Source organism: Xenopus laevis, chromosome 6S, assembly GCF_017654675.1.
Source record: "Xenopus laevis strain J_2021 chromosome 6S, Xenopus_laevis_v10.1, whole genome shotgun sequence".
NCBI classification, from domain to species: Eukaryota; Metazoa; Chordata; class Amphibia; order Anura; family Pipidae; genus Xenopus; species Xenopus laevis.
The window spans coordinates 93378785-93391919 of NC_054382.1; the positions used below are offsets into that span (position 1 = coordinate 93378785).

At 40.2% G+C, this 13135-nt stretch overlaps 1 protein-coding gene across 1 annotated transcript in view; it reads right to left on the minus strand.

The window, feature by feature from the left end:
- The window catches only part of emilin2.S (elastin microfibril interfacer 2 S homeolog), a 79401-nt gene extending 67362 nt beyond the window's left edge, over positions 1-12039 (minus strand). Inside the window, exon 1 of the mRNA XM_018268526.2 lies at positions 11668-12039. The gene's annotated coding sequence lies outside the window, so the exon portion shown is untranslated. The remainder of the gene's footprint in view (positions 1-11667) is intronic.
- Positions 12040-13135: the final 1096 nt, after the last annotated feature.

Sequence of the window (13135 nt, forward strand, 5' to 3'; positions counted from 1 at the left end):
ATTTCAGTGCATAATTCTGCTGGAGTAGCACTATTAACTGATGTTTTGAAAAAAACATGTTTTCCGATGACAGGATCCCTTTAATGCCAAGTTGTGCAGTGGGAGGGATATCTGCATTACCTGTGGCAGAATTGCATTGCATGATGGGAGACAGATAGTGAGTTGCCAGTCAGGGAGGGTATGGTAAAGTGAACCCAGGACAACTGCCCTTCTTCCTTCTCCTCATTCATTCGTGATTGTGCTAATGTAACACATATACGTTTCTGTTTGGAAAGCAGCTAGTGTGTCAGGCTGTGGGTTTTTGGTTCTCCACATGTGACATTAGCCTTATACACTGCAAATAAACATTTCTCGCTCCCCACCCCAGCCACCCCTCCGCTGAATCAATATTAATGACCTCCTCTGTGCGTATCGTAGTGGTGGGATCAGGGATGTATTTCAGTACAGTGCTGCCCAAGACAGTAGAACTCTTCACCCCCATCTATAGATGTGCAATGATGTAAGCAAAAGTGACATCACGATTGTTGCGATGTGATGCATTTCAGTATCAGGTACCCCCATACCTCCCAACTGTCCCTTTTTCGGAGGGACAGTCCCTCTTTTGACAGCTCAACCCGCAGTCCCTCATTTGTACTGGAAAGTCCCTCTTTTCTCTGCACTGAACAGCCAGAAAAAGAAACAAAGTTTCTCACTTAATTGGCTTTTAGCAGAGAGCCCAGAACAGCTAACAGGTGCAAATAAGATACATTGTAACAATTTTGAGACACAAAAACACAGTTTAGATAAGGAGAAATATTTTCAAATTTTCATAACCTGCCAAATTTTGTAAAACAAACATGGTAATTAGGGGGTGTGGCCACAGAAAGGGTGTGGTCAAAAAATTGCTGCGCTACATGCGGGAAAAAAAATGTTGTCCCTCTTTTTACTTCCAAAATGTTGGGAGGTATGGGTACCCCTACTACCACCCACCATCTCTGCTGCTTAATTTTGTGGGAAGTATCTGTCAGCAGAGAAGAGGTCTTTCTCTTTAAATAAAACTTTTATTTACCATATAGACATCTGAGAGCTGCCCTAGGAACAGGCCCTTGTGTGCCTGAATGGAAAATACACCCCTGGCTGGAATCATTAGTTCAAAGAGCACAATTTCTCTCCTATACTACAAATTTTTTTTTTTTTTGCATTCTGATGTAAGGTTCTCACCTTCCCTCATAACAGAAGTGCCTCTGGGTCTCAGAACCTTTGCAGTGTTACAAAATACATTTTCTATGAGCCTTGATGTGTGTCCCATTCCATCCCATACACAATAATGTATTTGCAGAATTCTGTGAACCATAATGAACTCACTTTGTCGTTCTCTTTACCTAGCATTGAACTAATTTTATGTACATCCTCTAGGCTACACACAATGCATCATTTTCAGAACTATAAGAAAACGTGAGAGCCAAAAAACAAACTCATACTACAAATATTTGCTTTCTATTTAGATCGACTGCTCTGCAAACAGAAATGAATAGCAGGGTTCCCAATCTGTCTCTAAGTATTTTTGGCTGATCCGTAAGAGGAGAGAGTGGCCGTATTCTTTGTCTGTACACAAGTACTTTGCAAGTGTTTATGACAATTTCAAATAGTTTAGAGACATGCCAGTTGCTTATTCATTTCCTAGGAAATACCCAACTGCTGTACAGGCACAAATCTTCCCCTTACCCACCTGAGGGGGGCTTCGGCTGTGTTTCTCTTTCCACCTATTCTTCCACCATACTCCAAGGCCATTTGCTCTGTCCCAGTGTTTCTGGGGATTTTAAAAGAGTGAGCTCTACTACACCTTCTAGGCAAAAGGGGCCCCCTATAAGATAAGATTGTATCTAACTGTCAATGAATATCTGACACCCAACTGCTGCATGGAGACAGAATGAAGAGAAACAGATGCTGAAACAGTACAGAATATTTTATTGATTGTATTTAGAAAGTTTCTTATTTCAGTATGTTGAAACTTATATTAAATTTTCATTTTCGTGATAGTTCCCCTTTAAACAGAAGTGGCTAAAGTCGATGGATGTGTCTTTTTTAACCCTACTTACTGTGTTGCTAATTTGGCCCATCATCAAATCAAGCAACCCCACTTGTGTGTTGAATCAATGAATCTTCTACTGTATGAGCAGTCCTAACACATTGTTAGCCTGCACTTGCTGCATATGCTGCATAGAATACAATGGTTTTATTCCTTACAAAGAAATATAAGACAGCCTCAAATGCCATTTATAATTTTCTACAGGACCACTGAATGAAAATTTCCCTCATACACATTTATTTTTATTTCTAGGCGCTTGATTAACAGATACCGACTATAAATGTTTTCAGTTTATCTTGTCACTGGACCTTTAAACTTGATTCTCCAACTGGGGCTTTCTGCAAGAAGCATGACTGAATAAGCGGATCTCTGTATATTTTTTCTGTTAATGTGGTATAATTGCAAGCTTTTGCAAAACAATTTAATTTGGTGAGAAAATTGTTGACAGTTTTCCCTGTGTGGGTGTGGGATGCAAAATTACATACAGCTGAGCTATGTATAATAATCCACACAAAACCAATGCAGTCATTTTACAATTAGCAGCTCATGATCTGGTCTCAGGGTAAGTCTCAACTACTAGTAGAATGGTCTAGAAATATAGATCTTAGCTTTGAATAACGTGATCATGCACAATTAAAACCACACATACCCTAGAACAGTGCTGTCCAAGTTCTGTGGTCCTGAGAGCCAAAATCTTACTTGCCTATGTGGTGGAGGGCCGATAATGGAAGTCAGTGTTGGCCACTCCCCCTTTAAACCACACCCACTGTAAACCACACCCATGTTACCACAAAAACTTTTAAGATCAAGCCAAATGGCAGGGAAATCTCTCATCACTCATATGTAAAAAATTAAAGTCATGTAAAAAAAAATACCCTTAAATCCATATGCCTCATCCTCCCCTGTGGATAATACAAGAACCCCCCAACACATGATTAAACACCTTAGGGGCCCTTAACAACAATTTCCAAATGCTAACTAACCCCAAGAACAAACCCCTAACAGGCTTACATCCCACAGGTAGCGTAGAGCAAGCAGAGAATGGCACACACAAGCAGCACTGGGCAAGCAGAGAATGGCACACACAAGCAGCACTGGGCAAGCAGAGTATGGCACACACAAGCAGCACTGGGCAAGCAGAGAATGGCACACACAAGCAGCACTGGGCAAGCAGAGAATGGCACACACAAGCAGCACAGGGTAAGCAGAGAATGGCATACACAAGCAGCACAGGGCAAGCAGAGAATGGCACACACAAGCAGCACTGGGCAAGCAGAGTATGGCACACACAAGCAGCACTGGGCAAGCAGAGAATGGCACACACAAGCAGCACTGGGCAAGCAGAGAATGGCACACACAAGCAGCACAGGGTAAGCAGAGAATGGCATACACAAGCAGCACAGGGCAAGCAGAGAATGGCACACACAAGCAGCACTGGGCAAGCAGAGAATGGCACACACAAGCAGCACTGGGCAAGCAGAGAATGGCACACACAGGGAGGGAAGGCAGAACAGAGCAGAATGGCACACACAAGCAGCACAGGGTAAGCAGAGAATGGCACAAACAAGCAGCACTGGGCAAGCAGAGAATGGCATACACAAGCAGCACAGGGCAAGCAGAGAATGGCACACACAAGCAGCACTGGGCAAGCAGAGAATGGCACACACAAGCAGCACTGGGCAAGCAGAGAATGGCACACCCAATCAGCACTGAGTAAGCAGAGAATGGCACACACAAGCAGCACTGGGCAAGCAGAGAATGGCACACACAAGCAGCACAGGGTAAGCAGAGAATGGCACAAACAAGCAGCACTGGGCAAGCAGAGAATGGCATACACAAGCAGCACAGGGCAAGCAGAGAATGGCACACACAAGCAGCACTGGGCAAGCAGAGAATGGCACACAGAAGCAGCACTGGGCAAGCAGAGAATGGCACACCCAATCAGCACTGAGTAAGCAGAGAATGGCACACACAAGCAGCACTGGGCAAGCAGAGAATGGCACACACAAGCAGCACTGGGCAAGCAGAGAATGGCACACACAAGCAGCACTGAGTAAGCAGAGAATGGCACACACAAGCAGGAACTGGCCAAGCAGAGAATGACACACCCAAGCAGAGAGCGGCACAGAGAGCGGCACACACAGTCTTGTCTAAAGGAGGATGATGTGATCTCTTAGAGGCCTATTTATCAAAATTTGAATTTTAGATGAATTTTGTGTAATTTTAGCGTTTCTTTTAATACGTCACATTAAAAATCTAGAATGTTTGCTAATATATTAAAAAATACAAATATTTAACATCATCATCAACGTAAAACAATCAATTTTTGAAACGTAACATGAGTTTACGTTTCAAAAATGTTGAAAAACCCGAACAAATCGATATTTTAAATGCCTGGGACAGCTGCCATTGACTTATACATAACCTCGTAAGCTTTTTGATGTCAACGTTTTTTGAGATTTTTTTAGCTTAATAAAAACTTGATTTGAAGATATAATTTGAGTTTGTGAGTTTTAGTGCGAAAAACTTGTAGTGAAAACCCAAAGTCAAACTTGGTAAATCAGGCCCTATAGGAGATCTCTTACCACAACAAAGACTCCAAATACTCCAAATACCTATAGCTGCCTATGAAACGTATTACTGTACCTGCTAATTTGCTGTCTGATCCCATCAGAAACTATTTCTCACCTTAAAGTGGACCTGTCACCCCGACATTAAAAGCTGTATAATAAAAGTCCTTTACAAATTAAACATGAAATCCAAATTCTTTTTTTTTAATTAAATCATTCATAGATGTTGTAAATGCATTTAAAAATCTCAGCTGTCAAATATTGCCTGCCCTAGGCATAGAGGCGGGCAGACAGTTACTTTCAATTTCCATTCAGTACTTAACAGATATCACTGCTCTCCCCACATTCCCCCTTGCGCTTTACCATTTAATTGTGTAACCAGTGCATGGGGATGGACATCAGGCCCCCCATTGTAGTGCATAAACAATATTCTGAGCTGATGCAGGGCTTGAATTAATAACAGTGTCCACAAAATGGCGCTTGCCTGCTTGTTATAATTATGAGTTCCCAGACCGAACAAAACAAGATTCAAATAATTTATATAGTGTAATTAAAGTTTTATTTCGCTTGACTAATGTCATAAAATAGTATTTGGAATAATTTTTTTGGGTGACAGGTCCCCTTTAAATTGCTTTGATCTTCTCTTGCCATGCTTTTTGTTCATTATATGTGGTAACTGCCATGTTACTTGCACCTTGGGCTGCTGGTAATATTGTACTTTTCTGTTGAACTTGAAATGTTTTAGAACATAGACAATTTAATTTGTAATCTATTCTTTACAATGGCTATGACTATCTGAGGTCACATAAATGTAATTAAAAAGTCATAGCAACAACTCGTACTTTCATTAAGTGACAATAACTTCAATATTAGCCTAGTAAATACTTAATAATGATTAAAGTCAATGCTCCTTTGAAGTCAGCTTCAAAGCCATAGTTATCTGGTTATCTCTTCATATGGATCATGCTTATATGCCTACCACATTGCCAAAACTCTTGTTACAATAATAGCACAACTTGAACATCCCTTTTAACATTCTTTTCAGAATACTTCCAATTTCAGTCATATCTTCAGAGTAATGTGTCACTATAATCCCCCTTTGTTTGAGAGACTTTGATTTTTCTACGTAATGCATTATGCCAAAGCAAAGGTACATGTAATATGATCTAGTGCAAATACAAGTCATGTACAAGCTTCCTGTTCCAAAAAACAAGGGAAAGTTGCGGTGCAATGAGGCAGTGCCCACAAAATCCAAGAGGTCCTTTGCACTCAACCCATTATCAATATATTAAGGACATTGAAACATTTTGTGCCTTAAGCTACTAAAATTGTCTTACCCTTTAAACAAAAAATCTTTTTTCTTATTCCTAGAGTGAGCTGTTACAGATCTTTCCTAATTATGACTAATCCTACTGAGGTCTACCTTCACCGCAGGCCCTCCAGCAGGTCCAAAAAGAAGGAGAATATAGTGCCTTCCCTTTTTTAAAGACTAGGGACACCCTAAATACTGACAGCCCTGGCCAACTACAGGATCAAACTTTGACTTGGAAAGGACAGCAGCTCACCCTCCCATCAGTGAAATTGGCTTATCTCTGGTCTGGCTCGGTAGTATGCCATTTCTTGAAGAAGATCTTCATGGCAGTGAGTGTAGATGATTGTTACTTGCTTTGAGCTTCTTGAGACTAAGAGCACATTAATAAAGAAATGCAAATTAAGAATTACATTTTTTATGTTAAATAAGTTATTCATTAATTTTCTTTTAACCATGAGAAGCATCTAACTTTTAACCCTTCTGCTTCTTTACACAAGTAGGGGCAACAATGCAAGGTTAATGTTAAATGCAACCAGCTGCTTTCCTTTCTTCTTTCTTTGTTCTTCTGGAATCTGGAAATTAAAAATTATTTGTAAAACTTCTTCAGACAAAGGGAAGTTTATATCCAACCCAATTCCAACTGCCACTCTATATAATATGTAAATGCATCCTTGGCCCTTCTTTTCTCCATAACCTGTTCATCCATCACTATTACAAAAGAAACTATCAGGCATGTCAAACCCTAAATTAAGCCTGTTTAAAATAGCCTAGATAAAATAAATCAACTTGCTGTCTTAATATAAATAGTATATACACAAACAATGAAGCTCTTTGATGGGTTTAGCCCCACGACATGCCTGAATTCATGGAATTGATACATTAGAGCAGTGATCCCCAATCAGTAGCTCGTGAGCAACATGTTGCTCCCCAACCCCTTGGATGTTGCTCGAAGCAGGTGCTTATTTTTGAATTCCAGGCTTGGAGGCAAGATTTGGTTGCATAAAAACCAGTTGTGTTGCCAAATAGAGCCTCCTGTAGGCTGCCAGTTCACATAAGGCTACCAAATAGCCAATCACAGCCCTTCGTTGGCATCCTCAGGAACTATTTTCATGTTTATGTTGCTCCCTAACATTTCTTACATTTGAATGTGGCTCACGGGTGAAAAAGATTGGGGATCCCTGCATAAGAGGTTAAAATGAATTTAGGCTTAGAGAGAAAAGAGAAAGTACCTGACCGATGCATGGTACCTTGTTACACAAATACTATCAATATTCATTTGTTAAAGGCTAATAAGAAAGATTAATACGTATACATGTAATGCATTTTTGTTCCTTTTGTTACAGTGTTTATAAAAGAGGACAGGACATTATAGAATTAACAGTAAAGAAGGAGGCCAAAAGCTGCAGTTTTCCAATCAGTTCAAGCAATTTTAGTCAGTATCATAAGTAGAATGAAAGATCAAACACAGTACCCAACTTTGCAAAAATGTATGGGTTGATTATAAAAGATGGAACTGAGAGTCCCGCAGGTTTAATGTAGGATTCCCTGCCATTTTATCAATTTAGGATTTTTTCAAAAACCGATCCAAAACTGTAATTTTAGATATAGGTTTATAGGTTTGTAATCTCCAAAATGACTTGTGGCCTCAGATGCTAAACCCCATAGAAAGCTATGGCCTGTTCTGTTATTTTTTTCTCTTTTCCTTTTCTAGTTGATTCAAACAATTTCTTTAATGAAGGACCTGGACTCACTTTGACTGAAATGATTTCCCATAACACGAAGTTGGGGATTGGCAATATTATTTGTTTAAGCCAAAACAAATAAATCAACAAATATCAGGTAGAGTACAACATCATTTCATTTCAGATGTTACATTAATGTAGATCACCACCCCAACATTTATATAGCTATATGCCATCTGTAGATACCAGCTGGTTTTTGTTTAATCTTTAGAAAATATTTGTCTAATTTGAGTTCCACCTTTGTAGTTTCAATGTTTTAAACTTGAACTAAAAATTAACAAATAAGCAGGGTAGAAATGCTGCACGTTATATTTTGGGATTCTGTCAGATATAAAGTGGTACTGTTCCTACTACTATTTACACCTATTCTGGGCAAATAAAAAGATATTTATGCAAAAAAAGTTTGCAGTGTCGCTATTGAAAATGTTCAGTATAATAGGAAAGGCTAAAATGGTTCTAAATATGGGTGGCCCAGCACATTATTGGTAATGTAACGTGCATGTAATGTCTGGGGTTTTCATTATTTTGTTCACACCTATTGTGCCAAGCGTTAGAGTTTTCTTTTGCCATATTTCCTAGAACAGAAAAACTGTCAGTCATCAATCACCCAACTCCTGTACTCCATGTGTGAAGAGCCTATCTTGTTTATTTGCAATAGATCGCTAGCCTACATTCTTGTATCACTTTTTAGGTTTACTCTGTTGGAAGTATTTGCAGCAGGGGCGTAACTATAGAGGAAGCAGACCCTGCGGTTGCAGGGGGGCCCAGGAGTGTGTTTTGAGAAGTTGAAGGTTTTTTTGTAAAATTGTACGATCGTACGATTAAATCGTACGAATTGAACGATTCGAAGGATTTTAACTTAGCGGAAAAAATCTTTGACTTCGACTATCGTACTACACCTATTCGATGGTCGAATATCGTACTACACCTATTCGATGGTCGAATCTCGCAGTTTTTTCACTTCGAAATTCGACCCTAGATAAATCTGCCCCTTGGATTTTTCCAAAAATACGCAAACATTTGAAATTCGAGGTAGAAAAACCCTTGCACAACTCACAAATTTGATTCTTCATAAATCTGCCCCTTAATGTTTTAATTATTAGTAGTTATCAATGCACATATTATGGAAATCCCAGGTCCCAAGCATTCCGGATACCAGGTCCTATAATTGTATTGTTAAAGCATGTATTAATGCATAAAAAAAATCATGGCTATGATAAAATATGGAGAAAGTATGTGATGATAGTATACCTTTAACTGTAACTACTTGTCATTTTAACAGGTGTTATGAATGCAACATATTAAATGCATGTGGTTTTGATGGCTGCCAGCTGCTTCCTTACAGAGACTCCAGTGTACAGTAACTGTAAAACAGTCCATAACTGGCATCTAGAACTAAACATCTCTGTGATATTTGTCAATGAGATCACTAAGAAAATAGGATCAGTTAATTATACCATGGGAAATTTTGATTGCACGGTTGAAATGTTTTTGTAACTTTCTTGTTCTAGATGTTAAACCTCATTTTATAGAATATTGTATAGATTCTTTAACTTCAGTGCAGCCTGACTTGATGATCTGGAATTCAGAAGGAAGGTGTTTGAGCGTGATTATGGAGAGGGCAGACGACAAATCCTTTTTAGGCTAAGGCCACACTAGGCGATAGCGCCGCGATTTGACTCGCGGCGACTTTTCGCCGCGACTTTTAAGCCGCAATCGCTGGGGAAACTTTTGCGCTGGCGTCTATGGGGAATCGCGTAAAATCGCCAGCGTAAAAACACACGCGGCGATCTTTTCTCTACTGTCGCTCGAAATTGCCTCGCTAGGCGATTTCGAGCGACAATAGAAAAAAGATCGACGCGTGTTTTTACGCTGGCGATTTTACGCGATTCCCCATAGACGCCAGCGCAAAAGTTTCCTCAGCGATTGCGGCTTAAAAGTCACGGCGAAAAGTCGCCGCGAGTCAAATCGCGGCGCTATCGCCTAGTGTGGCCTTAGCCTAAAGCAATTATAGGGGGGAATGTACAAAAAGCACCCCATCTCCACATTGGAATCCTCCTCTGGCTTCTTCTTTCTTCTCGCGGCTGCGTATGTGCATTAGAGTGAAAAGCCGAACTTTAGCTATTTCATTCTACTGCGCATGTGTCTGCCCAGGAAATTTGAAGAAAGAAGAAGCCAGAAGAGGATTGCTCCGCGGTAGTCGCTGGAATAACCATGGGCCAGTGCAGTTTTCTGCTGATAGGAGCACCGGCCCGGGGTTTCAGGTAAGTAAATAGGGTGTGCCTAACATTTGGCACCCCCAAGTGGTAAACGACTTTCCTTCTCCTTTAAGGTTATAAAGCATTTCATAGTGCAGAAAATGATAGGCTGCTCAGCTAAAATGATCTCAAATGCTTTAAAATGGCAACCAAAACCTAAAAGACAGGGAAAACGACCATTCAAATGGATAGAAGAATAGCCAAAATGGCAAAGGGTCCAGGAAAATCAAAAAAGGTCTAAAGTTACCTGTGAGTACTGTTACAATTAGAAGACGACTATGTGAAGCCAAGCTATTGGCAAGAAGCTCCCGCAAAGTCCCATTGTTGAATAATGACGTGCTGAAGAGCTTACAATTTGCCAAAGAACCCATTGACTGACCTAAACAGAAATGGCACAACATTTTGAGGACAAAATACTTGAAGAGATCATGTTGCCTTATGCTGAAGATGAAATGCAGACACTGCTATTTTTTGGAACAGCCTAATATTTTTTCTTCACTTTCTGTTAAGCAATAACACAAATTTGATATTTTTTTCTTCATGCTTTGATTTAGAATAGAATGTGCAGTGTTCCCAATGCATTTGCATTTATGGAAATAAAAGCTATTATAAGGATTTTGAGCTTTAGTCACTTTTTTTTAAACACTATTATTCTAAAACCAACTCTGAGTCTGAAGAGGGACATCTGGGAAAGGTAGGTAAAATGGGGGAGCTACATTTTCCCGCACCAAGAACAATTTTGTCTTAAAAGGAGCTCTGACCCAAGGGAAGAACCTTAGTGATGTGATTTAGTTTAGTGCATGTCTGTGAATAGTCCAACCCCAGGGCCGGACTGGGAGTAAAAAGCAGCCCGGGCAAAATAATCAAAGCAGCCCACATGTAAAAACACTATGTTTTGTACTCATCCACACATACAGTATATTGGGGTAAAACTGCAAAAATGGTTATAGGTGATGTGCATAAAGGGCTGCCTTTCTTGCTTAACTGTAATTAATGTCAAATATTACCGTAATTAATTATTATTATTACATTATAGTACAATAAAACATTATTTAACGGCACCACATAAATCTAGTGTGTCTATATTAACCACTTTGTTGATTTGCCATTTATTATAAGCCTTAAACATTTTATTTAAAAATTACAAGGATTCAATAGTTCACCATTATAGTATGGGGTATATTACTTCTTATAATATGCAAGTGATACGTGATATGCAAGTGATACAATCTGGACTGTTGAGGGGGGGGGGTTTGGGGAGTTCTAGTTCAACAAGTGCTTTGTTTTTCAGTTTAACTGTTTATTGCTAATAATGTTTCGTGCAGCACAGGTACCAGCCACAATCTGGACTGTTGGGGGGGGGGGTTCGGGAGTTCTAGTTCAACGAGTGCTTTGTTTTTTGGTTTAATGATTGTTAACTAGAACTCACCAAGTTCCCCCCCCCCAACAGTCCAGATTGTGGCTGGTACCTGCGCTGCACGAAACATTATTAGCAAACAAAGCACTTGTTGAACTAGAGCTCCTCAAACATTATTAGCAAACAAAGCACTTGTTGAACTAGAGCTCCTCAAACCCCCCCCCCCTCAACAGTCAAGATTGTATCATATTGTGGCTAGTACCTGCGCAGCACAAAATATTTTTAGCAATAAAGTCAGTGATCCCTCTCCCAGGCTCCCTTCCCATGTCTATAGCTTTAACCTCCCCTACTGAACAGTACCTCTTCCCAGGAGCTCACTTGCCGACGGATTACAATGCAGAGAGGCGACGAGTCACATGACGAGCTGTGACGCTCCTATTCAAGCACACAGTCCAGCCAAGCACACAGTCCAGGGGGAGGGGGGCGTGCTGTCACAGAGCAGAGCAGCAGAGTCTCTCTCTCTCCTAATTATACAGGCAACCGAGCGGTTCAAGCTGGGCCGCATTTAACTCTGTCCTGCCCTATTGGTCTGCCGTTTTTTTTACTCTTGACTTCATTCAAGGCAACGGAGGGGGAAAAACACAACTTATCTCTCTGTTCAAGAGCGGCCCACTTGAACAGGAAATAGAGCGGCCCCACGGGCAATTGCCCGAGTTCACAGGTTGCCAGTCCGGGCCTGTCCAACCCCACTGTGAATTGGGATTCCTTGTCCTTTAAGAAGAGAGAGTCTAGTGGATGTGGATTGTATGAAAAGACAGAAGCTTTGAGAAGAACACAGAGGAGATGGCCAGGAATGTACAGGGAGACAAGGGAAGAAATATAGGGGTATATTTAGCAAAGAGTGAAGTTAGAGATTGCCACAGTCTGCTACAGTGAAATACCACCACTCTCCATTAATTTCTATGGGATTTTGAAAGGTGTATTTATCAAAGGACGAATTTTCACTTTCACCCATTGATAAATACTCTTTTAAAAATCCTATGGAAATTAATGGAGAGTGGCGGAATTTCACTCTAGAGGACTGTGGTGATCTGTAACTTCACTCCTTGAGAAATATACCCCATAGTGAGGAGCGAATGGCTTTGTGAATTAGTAGTAGGAATTTGTATGCTATTCTTCACTTAACAGGCAGCTATGCTAAAGATTTTAATTGAGAATTGATAGATAAGAGCCACACTGAAATGCAATGAATTAGGTCAGGGGAAAATATACTGTAGCAGTTACACTGCAGAATAATAAAGATGTCTCTCATCAGTATCAGTAAAACAACTGGAAATGAGGAAATATGAAAGGAAGCTTCCCTAAACCTGAGCAAGCAATAACAATTCAGCACAATACTGAAACAAGGATTGATGAATGGTTAGGATGGAGTGAATACCTGATGCAAACATGTTATTGGCAATATTTCACACAAAATCTTGCTAGCAAAAAAACAAAATCATCTCAAAAATATGATCAAAATTTGTTTATACGGGAAGAATAGCAGATACCAAGGGGCAAATTCACTAATCTCCAAAAATTCGCCAGCGACGGCTTCGCTCACAGCGTAACACTTCGCCAGGCGTAGATTCGCCAGGAAAATGCTAATTCACTAAAATCAGAAGTTGCGTCCAGGGTGCCGAACGCTGGCGAAGTTGCGCTAGCGTTGCCTAATTTGCATACGGCAGGAAGTTAAAGTTCAATGGACGTATAAGTTGAAGCAAATAAATTACATTACACAAGCCTGGGAAATAGAATGAAATAGAGTTGTTATAATGCCCTACACATG